The following is an 18,093-nucleotide window of genomic DNA, read 5'->3' as shown; positions in this document are numbered from 1 at the left end:
CTGAAGGGGGTGGGAAACAAGCACAGGATCAAAATAAAAAGAGCAATGGAACTATGCAGCACCAACCGAGCCTTTCCCTGGCGCGCACCGCACCTCCTCCTCCTGCCCTCAGGCAAGCTGCACGGCCCAAGCCAAGAGACCACAGAGGTTCAGGAGTGTGGGGCAAGCGACTCTCAAGTCTCCCTCTCACTCCACACCCCTCCTCCCTCTTCCTCGGCTGATTTCAGCTCAGCCCACCTTCTCGTCAGCGCAGCCACTCCGCTGCTGTCCACGCTCGAGCCACTTGCTTTCTGCTGGCCTCCTCTCTTCTCCGGAGCCACCTGCGCACGCTCACTACCACTCTCCCCACCCCGCAATAGCAACGCTGCTCTTCACAGGCATCCCCAGCATTCAGGTGCCCCAGTGCATTTCCTAAATTTCCACTCATAAGGTGTTTTTGAATTAAGCAACTTTCCATTTCTCTCTATCTTGACTCAGGAATGAAGAAGTCTGAAAAATCGGTTTCCTTCAAGGCAGACTCTGCTACTTGAATGAGATCCAATCTGCTCCTCTCCAATTTGTAAATAACGTAACACAACCTCCCTCAGCCCACCTGGGAAAGGGACAAATGAGACAATGACACGGGTTTGTGCACAGTGAGTGCCAATAAAAGCAGCAGCACATTCAGGAAAGACACCACCATGACCCGTTCTTTCACTGGCAGCTGTCCAAGGGGACCATCCTCTGCCGCAGGCCGGTGAGGACTCAGGCGGTCCCACACTCTGTGGGTCCTGTGTTCCCGGCATCCCTCACTCCCCGAAGCGAAGCGTGGCTCTGCTGTGTTTCTCTTCCTCAGATTCCTGAACACTTCCTCGCTCCTTCCACCCACAGCCTAGAAGTTCGCACAGCTGTAATAATCATCCCTCCTTACAGCTCTGCCCGTTCACCTCAGCATCGTTTCCTCCCACACTCGTCCAAGGAACTATCTCGTTTCTTAAACGCCGGTCTGTACGGCCTCAGTTCTGGGTCTGTCTCACTCTTGCCCTCATCCTTGTGTCCGCCCCATCCCTGAACAGCACCCCACTGCACTTCCCAGCTCCCACTTCCTGATGGGTCACCTGTTGCCTGACCCCTGTGGTGCCCACTGTCACCTGCTACGCCTGGCCCTTCTTCTTCCATAGTTTGCCCCCACCTGGAACTCCACCCCCCACCCTGTATCTCGTCTCCTCCGGCTTCTCCCCTTTACACTCCAACGGGCCTCTGAGAACGCAGCCAGGGAGTGGCCCGCAGAATCAGAGGACGCTGGCACTCAAAATCCAGGGCATCTCCAGCTTCTATTACTGGAAGCACTCAGGAAGCAGAAGAGAAAGGGCCTTCTGAAGCCATCAGCAGGACTGGGCTCCGGGCCACCTGCTGCTCCCCGCCCAGCAGCAGGCCTCCTCACCTAAGCACACTGGGGTTTGGGGAAATGTCGGGGGGGGGGGGCGCTGTGGCAAACACACAGCCGCCTGGTCAACCCTAAACACCTCCCAAGGGAGAGGGAGCTCCAGATGCCAAACCCGGAAACCCACCTGAGCACAGGTGGTCAGCTCCTCCCTCTGCCCACCCCTACCTACCCTCCTGTGGTAACCACCTCAGAGTCAGCCCGGCCAACCTGCCCAGGGAGGCCCCATCACTGTGCCTGGCAGGCCAGCAGCACGGAGGGGATGCTCAGGCCAGAGCCTGAGAGTTTCCCCAGTCTCCCAACTTCCACAGGCAGCTGCAAGGACTGCTTAAATGAAGCCCTGTGGCATCTGCAGGGCTTCCCACCCCAGGGGCTCCTGAAAGCCAGGAAGGAGTCTTCAAGCTCTCCCTCAACTCTGGGAGTTCCAGCTGCCCTCCTCCAGCTCCACACCAGTTTCCTTCCTAGGGCTCTGGGTTTGTTAATTTTCATCTAACTCCCCATTCACCCTACAAAAAGCAAATCACCTCCCTTTTAATTGGCTGCCAGTTACCTCACTGTTCCTGATCAGAAAGAAAGGAAATAAAGGAGGGAAGGGAGGAAAGAGGAAGGAAAGAAGAAAGGAGGAAGAAAGAAGGAAGGAAGGAAGGAAGGGGAGAGGTAGAAGGGAAAGAAAGGAAACAACACACCAGACTGGCTTCAAATCGCTCTTCCCTCCGAGGCTTCCCTGCAGGGAGAAGCTGCAGCCGGCAGCACCGCGGGAGAGGCTCCGGGGACCCCTTCCCGGCCCAGCAGACAGCCGCTCCAGCACCGGCCCTCCTCCCGCACCCCACACCCGGCTGCTTTCCTCGCAGCGCTGACCCGGGCGGACCGAGCTTGCTGAGGAGTCAGCAGGCGAGCGAGGGAAGGGAGCGGGCGGAGGGGCCGGGCAGCCGGACCGCGGGGCCGGGCTGGAAATGCGCGCACCCCGCCACGGGCCGGGCGCCCCCCGCGCTCCACCCCCGGGGTTATTTTTAGCTCGGGCCTCGCATCCCGAGCCCAGCCCACCTTCTGGGATCGTCCCGCGACGTCCGCGGGGCAGGCGCGGGTGGGCGGGGGTCGCTCCCCGGTCAGGGGGCGCCGAGGACGCGAATGGGTCCCCGCCTGTGCCGCCGCCGCCGGCCACAGGGGACCCGGCCGCGGAGACCGCCCTGCCTCGGCGGCCGGCCGGGTCGCTCCCTGAGACCCCGCTCCGCTCCACGTCCCGCAGGCGACAGATCCTAGACAGCAGCTCCACGCTCCTCCCTCCGCGACGCGGAGGCAGGACACGCCTCCCGGGGCGGGCCGCGCGCGGGGTGTGGCCGGGCCGTCGGCGCAGTCACGACGCGGCTCCGCCCCGCTCCTCAGGACGGCCGAGGAGCCCCGGTAGGCGGGTGGAGGCTGCGCCGGTCCGGCCGAGCCTGACCCGCACCCCCGCCTGGGTCCGCGCCCGGCCTCGAACCCGCCTCGCACCCAGGAAGATGGCCCGGGAGCGGGTGCGGGGCGCAGAGTTTGGGGCGCGGTGCGGGAGCGGGGTGTGGGGTGCGGGCAGGGCGCAGGCGCTGAACAGCTGGGGCCCGGGGAACCTGTTGCTGCAGGAAGAAATCAACTCCTGCTTCGGGCCGCGGCTTGGAGGTCGGGGTCACGCTGCCGGCTTCCCCACGCTCAGACCCAGCAAATCCCCAGCAGTGACAGTGTCCCGCACTCGGACCCCGACCCGACCCGACCCGACCCGACCCCGACCACGGCGGACGGACGCCCAGGCCCCGCACTGCACGGGCAGCTCGGCAAAGGCCTCCGAGCAAGCGCGGTGCGGGGCGCAGTTCCCACGGGTCCACCCGCGGCTGCCCGCACCCGATGCCCGCGGACCGGGGCGCCTCCTGTCCGGGCCGAGGTCGCTCGGGTGGTGGAGCGAATCCGCCCTGGGCTGCAACCTGGCGGTGGGGTGATCGCTGTGTTCTCGCCGCCGGCAGCTTTGTTGGGGACCCTCCTGGGCCTCCTGCTTTGTGGAGCTCGATTAATTATTAAGGGAAATATTCCCGGGCTGAATTATAGATACGCCCCGCGCACGCTCCTTACCCCGCACCTGGACAACTGCTCTTGGCTGATGTTTACTCTGGTTAAATATCGGAAGGAGAAAGGAAGTTCAAATTGCAATCAGAAAAGAGGAGAAGGAGGACACAAAAACCTGGCATGGGGCCTGGAGGGCCTAACTCTGCAGGGAGCGCATCCTCTGCTGTTGGCCAGAATCCTTTTACCTGGGGTAGAGGCCAGAAGGGAAGGAGCCGGGGTCTCTCCGGAGAAGCGCCTGGCCTCCCTGCACCCCAGTGCAGTGCTGTCCAGAGGGCTGGGTGCACCTGCTGCCGCCCTGCCGGACCTCGCAGATGGCTCGCACCGAAGGGCCCACCTCGCTCTGGGGTTGATGGAAGGCGGAGATGAAGGCACAGGATCCGGGGACCCATTTCCCAAAAGCAATTCGTGAGATCAATCCAGAGCAGCTCTGGATTGCTTTCAGGGAGATGAAAAATGAGATTAAGTGATGCACTGAAGAGAACAGTTGTCCTGGAGCTTGGATGCTTTCATTGGATCAAGTTAAACGTTTATGAATTACGCTCTGGCTGCCATTGACTTTTGCTTCCTACTGTGGCCCAGATAATTTTAAAGTTTCAATGCCCGAGCCTATAAATATTTGGGCTTCTTAAGCAGCAGGAATAAGAGTTGCTAAACCACAGCATGAATGCAGCTGGGGGAAAAACAGTCATGTAGTTATTCATCAAGGACGCTGGATAAATTTGTACCTGGGACTTCACAGAGGCCACTGAGAGCCATTGGATGTCCACCTAGTGACTGGCTCTCAGCTCGGTGCATAGACACTCTCTTATTTTATCTGCATAACTAAGCACTTTATGTAACGGGTAATATTATTATCACTTTTATAGAGAAGGAAATTGAGGCGTACATTGTCAGGTAACTTGCCAGAAATTGTATAGCTAGTTAGGTAGCAAAACCAGGCCTTTCGCATCTGAGACTGCAGTGTGGACAGAGCCTGTGCTGGTAGCACTCACACTGCGTGTCCATCCCCATGTGTGCATCCACACTCGTGGCTGTCAGAGATGCGTGGAGATTATGAAGCAAGGAATTCCTGCTATGAAGGAAGTATGAGAATAGCCTTGTCTAAGGCGAAAGAAACAAGCCAAGATGATCAAGGAAAGGGTAGATACAGTGGAGAATGCTAACAACTCACTGGCTACAGTGGAGACAAGGTGGGCCCATGTTGCTATGGGTCAGGGTGGTGTAGACACATCAGTTAGTGCTGGAGGGATGGCTTTGGTCCAGCTGGGAAGAATATATCCCCTCCCACCCTTCCCTCATCACACACACACCCATGCACACACACATGCACGCACGCACAACTCTTAGCCTACTTAAATAATTTTGTTGTAACAAATCATTCCATTTCTCTCCTTCAGATTCTCTTAGGGATTTTTAGAAACACACAAACAGGGAGTAGAAAGAGTCTTTGTTTCTGACCAACAAAATATACCTCAACTTAGTCCTCAAACTCAGTTTTCTTTGGAGAGGAAAAATTAATTGTATTTTTACTTTTCTTCAGCATCAGCTCATCAAAATTCCCCAAGCTCTCCAACTCTGATATACCTGTTACCACAAATAATTTATCCTTGTCTTTGAATCCTCTGGTTGGTGATACAAGCATCCTGCTTACTCTAGGAAGCCTTTGTTTATGGAGACTGGAGAGAAGGGCAGCAGATTTTCCTTTGTGCAAAGTCAGACAGGAGGCCTTGTGGGATACACGCTAAGTTCATTATAAATGTTTTGGTTCTCTTTGAGGAGTGCGGTCCACAGTGAATTTCTGTGTTCTGTCTCCCCCTCCTCTCTGTCCTCAACAAGTCAGGACACCTCTCTGAAAGTCGCTGTGATCCCCAAGCAACCCATGCCTGCACTTGACCCAGGCAGAATGCAGATGAATAAGGGAGGAAGCGTCCCTTTGCCCAGAAAGTCCAGTGGCTGCATTGGGGTAGAGCAAGATCATTTCTTCTTCACTGCTTACCCCAGCCTCTCAGGTGTCTAACTTGAGCAGTTGTGAAGAGATGGATGATGAAAACACACTGGGGAACTTATTTCCATTCCTGCCATCCTAAATTTATGGATGGAAATATCCTGAGCAGCCCATTATGCCTTGACCAGTGTGAGTCACCCAGCTAGTTCGTCTTATAAATGAGTTTTCCACTCACTAGTGCTTCCCATTCTGTCTTATAAGTGCAAAGCTCAGCTCTCAAGAGATCAGAAAGGCATATTTGTTTTTGATTACTGTGAGTGTCTTAGTCATCTGAGCTTCTAAGTAAAATACTATAAGCTGGGCAGCGTGTAAACAGCACAGAGGTATTTCTCACTATCCTGGAGACTGGGAAATCTGAGACCAAGATGGCGGCCAGTTCCATGTCCGGTGAGAGCCTGTTCCCTGCTTTGCAGACATCCCCTCCTTGCTGGTCCTCACAGGGTGGCAGTGGCAACGCAGCTCTACGGGGCTTCTTGGACAGGGACATTGTTCCCTTGGGAGCTCATCATCTCCTTACAACATCAGATTAGGGGTTAGAATTTTAATATGAAAATGGGGCTGACTCAGACATTTGGGCCACAGCACGGAACCCTGGAGAGAGAGACCCGGACACTCAATTGCTGTGACTCTGATGGCAGAATATGCCATGGGCGCAGGGGCGGGGCTACTGGCAACCGGAGGGTAGAAGCCCAGAGTCCACACACCTAGGTGGTGTGGCTCTGGTTGAAGGAGCAGGAGAAAGAGGCAGCTGATGGGGGCTACAAAGACCCAGGGCAGGAGTGCCATGGTGGAAGTGTGCAGAGAAGATGGGTACTGGTGAGAAAAAACAAGACCAGCGCAGGGTGTGACGTGGGATGCGAAAGGCTTGGCTCTTCCCCTAGAACTCCTGCAGCTTCTTCACACGAGGTCAGGGGCATCAGGGTGGACTTGCTGCGCTGTGCTAAACTAAGGTCCCTGAAAAGACCGGACGTGGCAGGCTTCTCAGCGCTCTCCCTTCTACACACATCGATGCGGTGCCCAGCTGAACCACAGTCCCCAGGGGACCCCCAGGACGGCAGCTGCCCACCACAAAACAGCCCAGCCTGCAGGTGCGGCTTCTGACCACCTGTCTACCAAGATAGTGCTTTCGCCTCCACCTGTGCATATTTCTCAGAAGCCAAGTAGATGAACTTGAATTGGCATGACCTTAAATCATCTCAGATTTAGTTTTCTCAATGGAAATCAATCACAGAGTGCCCCTGCTTGATGGGAGGAACTCGTTGTGTGTAACAAAATCCACCTTGGACAACGGCACACCCATGTGCCTCGGCACTGTGGTTGGGATCCGCTCTGTTAGACACATTCTGAAAAGGTGAAGTGGAATCATCCTTTTATCTTTTTGTTCTGTCTTCCCTTTGTGTGACGGGGAAACAGGGCAGTGGTGGAGACTCATTTGAAATGAGGAATCAGCTTTCGTGCAGATGGAAATCATACCCAGGCCTTGTCTGCCAGCACCCATCGGCACAAACTAGGGCCTGGGAAATCAAGGCCGGACTGCAGCATGGGACGGCCTTTGGACTTCCACCAGCACAGGCCTTCTGTGGGGACATCACATGCCAGAGTTTTCCCCAGATACCTACATGCGAGCATTTTTAATAAAAACGAGGTCTTGGGATACTTCTGTCGAAAGTGAGTCTCCCAAATCTCTGAAGGCCCCTTGAAATAATGACACTAGGACAGGCTGGATTCTATTCTCTTGGGAATTGACTTCCTCCCTCCCTTCTCCAGTTCATTGTATTTTCATTTTATTGGGGCATTTGCCGGATAGGACAGTGAAGGGGGTTTGGGAGTTCGGATTGACATCACTCAGCCCCCAGGGGAAGCACCAGAAAGCTTGGTGTGGCCTTTTCGGGACGCACAGGAATTTCTGTGCCAACTCTAGAGTTCTAGACCCCATGTAACCCCAGCTGCTTCTTCTTCAGTTTGTAAGACCAGCATTCCTTCTTGATCAGGTTAAGCATCTAAAGAGATCATAGCTCGCACATACCTTTCAAACTCAAGGACCACAGTTATATAAAGGACGTTCTCAGGTGGAAGAAATGTCCACTGGGTACAGACCTGTTAGGAAATTTATCCAAAATTGTTTCTGCTATTTGCTCACCTTTCTCCTGCCCTGGTTGGAGATAGAAACACAACTCTGGGAACTAGCCAGCTGCTGTATCTTAAAGAGTCAAAACAAAGCTGAAAATGTGATGAGAATAGTAACTTGAGTTTCATGGCTGCAGAGCACAGAGGGTCACACATACACATCAGGTTTTGTGGACCTGTGAGCTCCTCGGAGCTATTCCCAGGCAGCCTCAGAGACCAGATCTCGTTCGGAGTTAGCACTAGATCACAGGCTGCCCCTCTACTTTCAGTGGTTTTGAGCAAATAGCCCTTATCTGAATCCATGCATAAGTTTGAACCTGAAGATATGTTTATAAATTTATAGTGAAATTTGAATGACACAACAGTCCTTGGAAGGAAAACAATCATCTGACAGAAGCAATTACTCTCACATTGCTTGAGGTGCTAGAGCAGAGATCAGATTCTGGAGCTGTGGGATTTCTCTCTGGCCTCCTGGCTGAAGATCATCCAGCAACACACTTAACCTTCCTGAGCCTCATATGTCATTTTGGAAGGTACAGCATCAATCCTATTTGAAAAGATTGTGAGTGTGGATCACATCAGAAAATGGATGACAAAGTGTTTTGCATCAGAAGTCCAGCATAAATACAGGACATTATTACTTTAAAGCAATGATCATCTGTCACAGAGTACAGAGAATGGAAATTTGCAGCCTCCCAACTCGTCCATGGAAGGCTGAACTCACAACATACGGGTCTGGGAGATGGGGCTTTGGGAAGTGTTAGGGTTAGAAGATTGGGATGGTGGAGTCCAAGTTCGCTCATAAAAGAAACCAAAACCACTGCAGAAGACACAGAAAGAAGAGTCGATCGTGCGAACACAGCCAAACAGGACTGCGGAGAATCCCCAGAGTCAGATTCACGGTGCTGGCACCTGGACCTTGGACTCCCTGACCCCTGAGATGTGAGATAATAAATATCTGCCAGGTCAGCATCTGCCTTGGGTGTTCTATCATGGCGGCTCAAGTTAAGACACCATGAAAACTAGACAACCTGACTGTTTTCCCTTAGTAAAGTTTGCTGTGGTACCCGCAATTGAGCAACTCCTTGACTGGGAAGGGGTCTCACAGATTCTGCACAGAGGAATTGCTAGAAAGGTTGATCCACCTTCCAGTTGGTCGCATGGCAGCTAAATCTCATTCTAAACCAATCTGAGATTTTTCTTGTTAAATGGCTACAGATGAAATTAACTCAATTGCTCAGAATGTTTTTCATGGTATTAGTGTCTGTTCACTTAACAAAGCTTTTTGAGCGTCTACATTGTCTGCAGTAATAGTTTAGGAACTAACCAGTGGTGATCAATGAAGACTAGGTCCTTCCTCTCAAGAATGAAATAATTTCATGAATCTGTAACTGTGAGGAAGAGGATTGTGTAGGGTCATGGATGTCAGGGAAGAGGGTTTTAAATTTAGGTAGATAACTGCAAGTAGCTTCACTGCAGTTGTTACCAGATGGGGCCCCTGGGGGCTTCTCTCCAAGTCCTTTTTGTTCCCAGGAAAGAATCAGACAAGACGCATGGTGAAGGAAGTGAGGGTGTAGTTTTATTGAAGTCAGAAAAAGAATAAACTCTCTGGGGAGAGCAGGCTGGTGAAGAGGCTCACAGCAACCCTGAGGCGAAAAGGAAAGAGGTCTTTCGTATCCAAAATACCTGGACTGGGCTCCACTTCATGCAAATATGGGATTTGGACCGTTGTCCTATCCATTGGCCAACTCACTTGGCCTCTTGCCAGAGGTAATTGAAGGATCAGAAACAGTTTCTTTTGATTGGTTGTGCTGCCCATATGTAAATGAAGGGTTGGAAATAGTGGCTTCTGATTGGTCTTGTCAGTAGTGCCAGATTCAGATGAGGAATTGAGAATAAGGCTTTCTGATTGGTCCTCAGCACAGTGCTCAGGAGCCTTAAGCCTGCAGTTGTTTTGGGCCCAGTGTTCATTGTGTGCCTTTTTTGGAGAAACGTCTTTTTACGATTTTTGACATATCCACTGATTTTTGACACTGGTTGGTTGCCTGGTTTATCCCAGCCCTCAAGATAATGTTTGAGCTGAGGACTCACCATGTGAAAATCTGGAGCAGAGAACAGAAAAATCTGTTAGTACAAACAGATGTGTTCCCGTAGTTGAAAATTTGGTTGTTACATTGCAAAACTTTCCCCAAAGAACCCTCATGAAAATCACATCTAATTCACCAGGGCTCTCATGCAGTTTTGTAGCAGACATTTCTGCCCCATGCCAGCAGGTTATAAGTGGTAGAGGCTTCTTGCCCCTCCGTAGTTCAGCTATACTACATTAAAAGTAACAGGGTCCTGCTGAGTTCACTTCCAGCCACGGTTGACTTGAATCCCAGATAGATCCTTCCTCTCTAAATCACCATTTGTTCACTTTAGTAGAGATGTGCTAGTGCCCCTGCCTCTAGTAACCAAGGCCTTCCCAGCTCCCCCTTCCCACGCCTGCAGTGAGTAAACACTGGATGTCCCTGGTGTCTTTGTCTTTGCTGCCCAGAGCAGCTTAGATCGGCCCAAGACCCAGCTGTCTCTAGTCCTGACTATGTGTCTTTTGTTCTCTCTTTCCTATCTCAAAGACGTCATATTGTCTCGCAGGAGACTGAGACCCATGGTTGGGGTTTTCAGTAACATCTCATACAATTTGATTGGACACCGTATTTGATTCATTCCACATTTGAACAGGGGAGGGGCACTTATTTCTCTCCCTCCGTCCATCTCTCCTTCCTAAGCCTCTTCTAAGTGCCTGGGAAAGGATAAGAAATGGCCCTAGAGAGGAAGTCCTGAGAGGAAAGTGGAGTTCACGGAGCTACATCTGAATATCCCTGCATTTGCCTAAGAGATGTGGAGATTAGCAGTCTCAGGTGTCCCAATTCCTGAAGGTAGTTGACAGATTCCTCCCTGGTCTGACACTGTCAGTTCTCAGAAAGGCAGGATGTACTGTTTTTCTTTCTCTCTCCTCTCCTTCTATCCCCCCATCTCTCCATCTCCATTTCTACCCTTCCCTTCTCTCTCAGATGAGTTTCACATTTTCTCGGTGTGTAATTTCATAATGGCTAACTTTTTCCCAAGTTTCATGACAATCTTTCATTGACAAGGTGATATTTTTTCAAATAGGGACCAATACAAGTCCAGCATATGAATTCAGACAGCAACATGCCCTCTTGTTTTAATATCTAGAGAGACCCTTCATGCTGTTAATTAGGGAACACCCTCTAATGTCACGTGTAGAGTACTTAAAATGCTTGCATAAAGAGTTGCAGTAGGCTAAGTAATCCACAGTGAAACACTGAAATTTTGCAGTATTTGTGTATAGTGTGTGTGTATTTTGGAGCTCATTTCATTTGCAGAGCACAAATATTTTATAGCTCCATTAAAACTTAGACACTGAAAGCCCAGCCCAGAACCAACCACAATGCCGATGAAAGAAAAGCTCCTTGATTACCATCAAGTACTTAAAATATTCTTGGCTTTTAAAGAATCCTTGGGCCATCTCACCACCTGAAAAACTCTGGAGGAAACGTACCCTTGCTCACCTGTTTATGTTGTGTGACTCCGTACAGACATATGTGAATGCATCCTGTGTTTATGTTGTCTGCTATGTTGTGTGTAATCTATACTGGGAAAGATAATTATTAAACTCTGCAAATGCACCCAGAGGCTACCGTGAGTGATGCATCTGAAAAAAGGATCTAAAAATAACCAAGTAATAAATAACCATTTGCAGATGGGAATTGTTCATGCAATCGTGTCAGCAACAGCAGGTTTCTTTAAGTCATTATGGTATCTTTTACCGATATTTTACTAAGTGCACTAAATCTTCTCCATTTAAAGGCAAATCATTTGAATAAGAGCATGATAAAATTGACTGGATCCAAATTAAAGTTATTTTTAAGACAATATTGAATGAACTGTGGCTGTCATCTTAGAATAGCTTCACACATGCATGTTCTTCTACATCCTCAAAGACACCAATCGAGGCATTTCTGACAGGCAGAGCACTCTAGCAATGATTTTAGAATATTATATTGCCAAAAATGGAAGGACCATTCCTCAATGTAGTGTCTTGATTGCTCAGTATTTTATTTGTTCAGTTTCACTCAGAAGAAAAAAAGAAAAACAAACTCAATCTAAAAACTTCACGGTGGCCTGAGAATATGCTGCAGAAATATTGGGCAAGGAAGCTGGAGTTTCCAGAAGGAGGCCTACTTAAAAACAGAAAACTAAGATTCCTACCAGAGGCGACATACCAAGCTTTGCAGACAATAAAATAATATAGTGACCAAGATTGAAGACCGACATGCATAGGACAGGGCCTCCTTTGTAATCTTACTTGAGGGTTTCTTCCATCCAGGATCCAAGCAGAGTAGGTGGTGCACCTTTGAAAGAAGCTCCAGTTTATAAATGGTCTTCAGCCATCACTAATGTATACATAGTTAGTGGTTTGGCCATCTGTGGCAAACCTAGCTCAACAGGGTCCCTGCACTAATAATATGTTTAGTAAAACAATTAACTTTCCTGCTCAGGACCATGCTTATCCATCAAGTGAGAGACTTTAGCTCTAGTTTTAAACTAAAAGAAAAATACAATGTACTCTTCTTCTCAACTTAGGGCAAGTTACTGAATATTTCATTCCTCAGTTGAATGTGATAGTGAAAAGAATAATAGGACTCCTTTATGTCCTTTACGGTGACATACAGATTTTGGGGTGAGAGGACAGACTTTCAAAATCAGAAAATTTCCATCCACCACTGGCAGTATGACCTTTATTAAATTTATCAAAAAATGTTGAAGGTAGTTTTTGAAGGTAATGGTGATACTTGCTTTATAAAGTTGTTTTGACAATTGGATGACTACATTATGAGAAAGACAAAAGATACAGGACAAAGAGTTGATTTTTCTGTTCTTGAATTACAGAAGATTCATTAATAAGGAAAGTCTCAAAGCAAAGGAGAGGTCTGGGTTTTGACGCCTTGGGATTCTGTGGGTGCAATAGGAAGGGAAAGAGGAAGGATGGGGGGTGTCATTTAGGGTACCCAAGGACTGGATGGTCTCTGGTGGTTTTTCCCCTCTGGCTCTTTTCTGGGGATACAGGGCTCAGACAAAATCCAACACTGTAAATCTCTCCCTTTTGTACAACACAATAGAGTACTATCTGTCACTGAAAAATCCAAAGGCATAAACCTCCTGAGTTGGGGGAAGCAGGGTTGTTGAAACTGCCTGGGTGACTCTTGGTGGCCTTTGAAAGGAGGAGAGACTTCTGTTAAAAGGCCATGACAAAGGTCATTCATTTTAGGACTCTGGAGTTGGACATGGGAAGAGAGGGTTGCTCAGTAGCAAAGAAAAAGAGAAATATTTACGTAACAACTTGCATTAAAGAGTCAGTGGTTCAACCGCAAGTGTGGCTGGTCTGGTGGATTCTGAGAGATTGGTGGAGGAAATCTTGTGCACAACTCCACCTGGTAAATACCTTTCGGCTCTCCAGCTGAGACGTGGACATTCTCCGTGATGACGTCCACAGTTATGCCTCCCTCCCACATCCGGGGCAGTCCTTAAAGGTGGGAGGATCTCTTCACCATCGTTACCGTCCAGGAGCAAAGAGCTCCAATCAAGCTCAAGATTGCTGCATTGTTAGTTATAAGAAGGGTTGCTCATAAATGGGCCAGAGATTTAGCTTGGTGGTGCTGCCACCGGCCTCACAAGCACAAGATCCTGAGTTTGATCCCCGATACCAAGAAAAAAAAAAGCTTGCTCATAAATGACCAAGTGTTGGCCATTGTCCTTGGAAAAGGGGATGCACTTTGAAGTATTCTTTCTATACTTTCACTGCCTAGGGTCAAACCTCGCTCTGTCCTTTACTAAGTGCATGACACTGGGAAAGTATGTGATTTCTTTCATTTTAAATTTTTTAAAATCAATTCATTGGACATTAAAACAATCACTCCAGTGCCAGAATTATAGATGTACCCCCAGCAACGTGGGAAATCGCAGCAAGGATTACAAGTTCTATTCCTGCCTAGGCAACTTAGGAGAACCTGTCTCAATATTTTTTTAAAAAAAGGGCTAGGAATTTAGCTCAGTGGTTTCACTGCCTGCCTCACAAGTGCAAGGTCCCGAGTTCGATCTCTGGTACCAAAAAAAAAGAAAAAAACACCCCGCCCCCTTGAAAAAATGAAAAGAACCTGGGAATGTAGTAGATTATACCTGAGTGTAATCTGTAGTACTGAAAGAAATAGTTGCTTCATCATGAAGCTTTTTTGACATTCAAATAATATAAAGCTACAAAATTCCTCCACCACATTCTGGCCCTGAGTGCGCTGTCATAAAACATGGTAACTATTGTTACTCTCCGCATCTCCGCAGTTAGGACTAAGTAAATGTTGTAGGGCAACAAGTAGTTGTTTCTCTGTAAAAGCCATTTGACAAAGTAAATATTTTTATAACCCAACAACTCCTTTTCTTATTTATAGGTTACTTTGATGATTGTAATGCAAACATTTCATAGTTTTAAACACAATAACTAAACATTTTCCTCACTTCATTATGACGAATTTTTAAAGTATTTCTAAAGAACAAATCTTTTGTGAAGAAATGGGAAGTAAGTTATCCCTAAATAATCAATTGAATATTAAGAAATTAAAGCAAAATCAAAGTCAGAGAAAACTAAATGATACTTTTATATTGTATTGAAATGCATAATTCTATTTTCCATCCCAGCTGATGTAAACTACCTAGAAACTTGTCTGAGGAGGGCTTGGGAAAAATATTGTTCATCAGTCTTGCCATTTTCTTTTTCTTTGGAAGAATGAAGTGAAGAGTCAGGAGTTTCATCCTGTCATCATTCAGGAAGACATGCTCCTAGAGGTGGTGAGATCGCACTACGAAAGATCAGCAGGCTCTGGAGTCTACACATTCTTGGGCTGCTCTGTGAGTCTGTCCTTCACCTGGAGCTGAGGACGCCTCCTCAAAGCAACCTCTCTCACTTCTCAGTACCTGACTGATGCTACCTAATTGAAGGATCTTTAAAATTTCAAGAAAGAAAATCATTTACGCTCTTTTCCTTGGCTCCCTACCTGTGGTGTGAACAGGTTGTCGGGAGGGCAGTAAGATGAGAGAGCTGCCTTTTGTCATTTTGAGTTGGGTCTCTGGATCATTAATGTCACTGTTGCAAAGGGCGCTAGGGATACTTGCTGGTTCCTAAGAAGATCAGAGCAATAGCCATTGGCAGAAGAATCATTTAGACCATTCAGTACATCTGAAAATAAAATGAAACTTTCATTCACTCCAAAGAGTCACCAAAATAACAGGCAATTGTGGAAGGCAGAAGTGTAGCCACAAAAGTCTTTAAATCTGCTTAAGAGCTTCAGAAAGCAAGGTCAACAAGGCACTGGTAGAGTCGAAAATATACAAGGTCACACTTAAGTTACTGTGGCCTCTAGAGATAGGCAACCTTGGCTCATTCTGACCTCCCCACTCACAGCTCAGCTCATATGCAAATCACAACTCCAAATTTCAGTTTACTCATCTGAAAGTGAGCACAGTGGTAGCACACATATTGCAGAATTGGTTTCAGGACTGAAAGGGAAAATTTAAGGATTCAGCTCAGTTCTGGGCCCACGGTAAGTACTGCAATGAAAGCTACCAATAGTAGTCATTTAAACAATGTGATACATGAAGTAGTAAGTATTATAAAGAATGTATACCCAGGCTGCATGTATAGCTACAATTAGTATGGATGACAGTGTGTCATTAAATACACTTATGGATTGGAGGGGAATCACTGAGTGGGAATGAGCAGGACACAGTCCCCTGAAGTAGAGACACTGATCTACAGAGAACAAGTACAGGTACATCCTGGTTTCCCTATCAACAAGGTGTGATCTTTCTCCTTCTCAGCAATATCTGTTCCTTGTGGTGCACTCGGTACTACATGGAGTGGGCAGCACGATGGCCGCAAAGAAAAATGTCCTTGCTTTAACCTCCTGAACCTGTCTGTATTACCTTAGTTGGAAAGTGGTCTTTGAAGTTGTAATCAAGGGTCTCTGGATGAGGAAATTATCACAGGTTATCCACTGGGATGCTAAACCCCATGCCAAGTGTTACAAAGGGAACATGCAGAGACCTTCGGAGAAGAGGAAGTGAAATATGGCCCCTAAGGTGGAACTGAGTGAAACCATCACTAGCTGAGGAGTGAAGTCAGACACCAGAAGCTCGGGAGAGGCAACAAAGTTCTTTCTCCAAAGAGTGTTCTGAGGGAGAAAGGCACGGACGCCACTGTGATCACAAACTTGTGCCTCCAGAACTGTGAGAGAAAGAATCTCTGCTTATCCGTGTGACCAAGTGTTACAACAGGAAACAATGACACTGTGCCAAATCTGTTCCTTCTTCAACCCCAAGCCTCTGTCCTCTCGCCTCACAGGGATGATTGCCAGGGCCAGCACCGGTCCTATGGGAATATGTGGCAGCCCCATGCAGCCCAGTCTAAGGAAAGCGCTGGAGGGCTCCTTAAAGGAGGACAGTTTGGTGACAGATGTACAAAGCAGCACGGACACAGGGCCAGGGCCGCCAAGGCTGAGGACTTAGAGCCCAGGACTGGGTCCCCAGAACACAGGGTCTAAGGAGACCAGCCAAGCAAGGCCACTCCTAGGAGACACTGACCACAGGCAAAGCTCAGAATCCTTGGTTTTGTCACCCTGCTATGGACTGAATGTTGTGCCCACTAAAATCCCTGTGTTGAGCCCAACCCAGGGTGCTTGCCAGAGCTTGGGGAAGTTATCAGGTCCCGAGGGCAGAGCCATCATAAATGGTGTTAGTGTCCCATGACCAGAGGTCCCCTCACCCCCCGCCTATGGGGTGCAGCCTGAATACCGCAGCCACGGTGCAAACAAGAAGAGACTGTCGCCAGAGCCGCCCAAGCCCAGGTCCCAGCCTCTGGAACCATGAAAAATCATCTCTGTTGTTTGTAAGCCACCCTGCTTGTGTTTTGTTACAGCAGCCTCAGCGGAGACACAGCCAATCCACCAGCCTTTCTATAAATAATAGATAAGCCTGGATTATTTTAGACCCACGGAGGCATGGGAGGGGCAGAGGCAGAGAAGAAGAGGCAAAACACGCATGGAAACTGGCATGTGCTCTCCAGGGTTTTGCAGTAACCAGGTGGTAAACCCCAAAAGAAAATCAATAACCACCGCTTCTATTTGTGGCTCTGTTTCCAGAGAAACGTGTTTGTGGGTGCATTTGGGAGGCAGATTTACAATGCCAAAACACAACCAGTTCTGAGGGGGAAAAAAAAGAAAGAAAAGAAAATTGCACTCAAACTTTTTTTAAAAACTGTAGTAACATGTTGGATTTTACTAACATTCTTGAAGGGGGATGGTTATCAAATACACCCAGCCTTGCTCTTTAAGTACAACTGAGATCGGAGGGAAATATTATCTTCAGTGATGCAGAATATGTGAAAATTGGTAGGAAATGTTGATCTACCCTTTCAAGTTGGGCCTCTTTGCAAGGATAATTAATATAGGAAAAACTTAACATTAGGAAATTATGGTAGCAAGGGTAACTAACATTGAATAAAAGAAAAAGAAACCTCATTTTTGCTTTGTGCCTTCCTAAATTTTAAATGTCGTGACAAATATGTTGCAGGCACTGTGGAAAAATGCTCTGCAAATTATCTGCCAGAAAGGGTTTTCATATGTGCCCCTCTACCTCAAAGAAAAAGCTCCCTAATTCCATTCTTTAGTAAAATAAATAACAGTATCAAAGCTTTGATATAATGTTTAGAATTTTTACCATTAAAAATATAAATGTTATAGCTCATTTATAGCAATGACCTATGCCATTCTCTAAAGGAAACAGGAGGCTCTTCTATCAAAAGTGTGCTTTCGCACTGAGCCTGATCTTCATGCATTTTTGTGACTTCTGTACTGTCCTAGACCCCCGGGTAGGGGGAAGGCAGGAGGAGGAAAGTAAGGTCATTGGCCCTGCTGTGACATCTGTGAGGGGCTTGAAGGAAAATGAAAAAGGGATCCAGGTAGGGCCGGGGCTTTAGCTCAGTGGTTCCGCTGCCTGCCTTGCAAGGACAAGGTCCTGAGTTCAATCCCCGGTACCAGAGAAAGAAAAAAAGGATCCAGGTGGATTGATCCCTGACGTAAGACCCCAGGCTCCAGATCAGATCTTCCTCCTTCCCTAATCTTCTACCGTTTGTGGCACTGGGCATTGTTGGTCGGTTTCCTCCCATCCTTTATCTCCTTCCCTCTTGGGGCCAGCACCTCATGCTGTGGGACCTTTGACCTGGCCCTCACCACTTCTGCTCCAGGTCACTCTAAGAGCTGCCAATGCACCTCTGCTTCTCCTCTTGCCCCTCAGCTCCTTCTCCTGCCCTGACGGCGGATTTATCTTGTTAGACTTAATG

General features: G+C 48.3%; 1 protein-coding gene across 3 annotated transcripts in view; it reads right to left on the bottom strand.

Moving 5' to 3' along the window:
- Kcna4 (potassium voltage-gated channel subfamily A member 4) overlaps positions 1-2,696 on the bottom strand; it is a 35,767-nt gene extending 33,071 nt beyond the window's left edge. For 2 of the 3 annotated variants that reach the window (XM_004851587.4, XM_087211506.1), the window contains exon 1: positions 2,468-2,696. The gene's annotated coding sequence lies outside the window, so the exon portion shown is untranslated. Of the gene's footprint in view, positions 1-237; positions 1,370-2,467 lie in introns of those variants that run through there. The other variant, XM_021263960.2, reaches the window with a different exon arrangement.
- Positions 2,697-18,093: the final 15,397 nt, after the last annotated feature.

Source organism: Heterocephalus glaber, unplaced genomic scaffold (genome assembly GCF_053883595.1).
Source record: "Heterocephalus glaber isolate CG9 unplaced genomic scaffold, H.glaber_assembly_v1.0 deba00001428, whole genome shotgun sequence".
NCBI classification, from domain to species: Eukaryota; Metazoa; Chordata; class Mammalia; order Rodentia; family Bathyergidae; genus Heterocephalus; species Heterocephalus glaber.
This window is presented reverse-complemented; position numbering and strand designations above follow the sequence as displayed.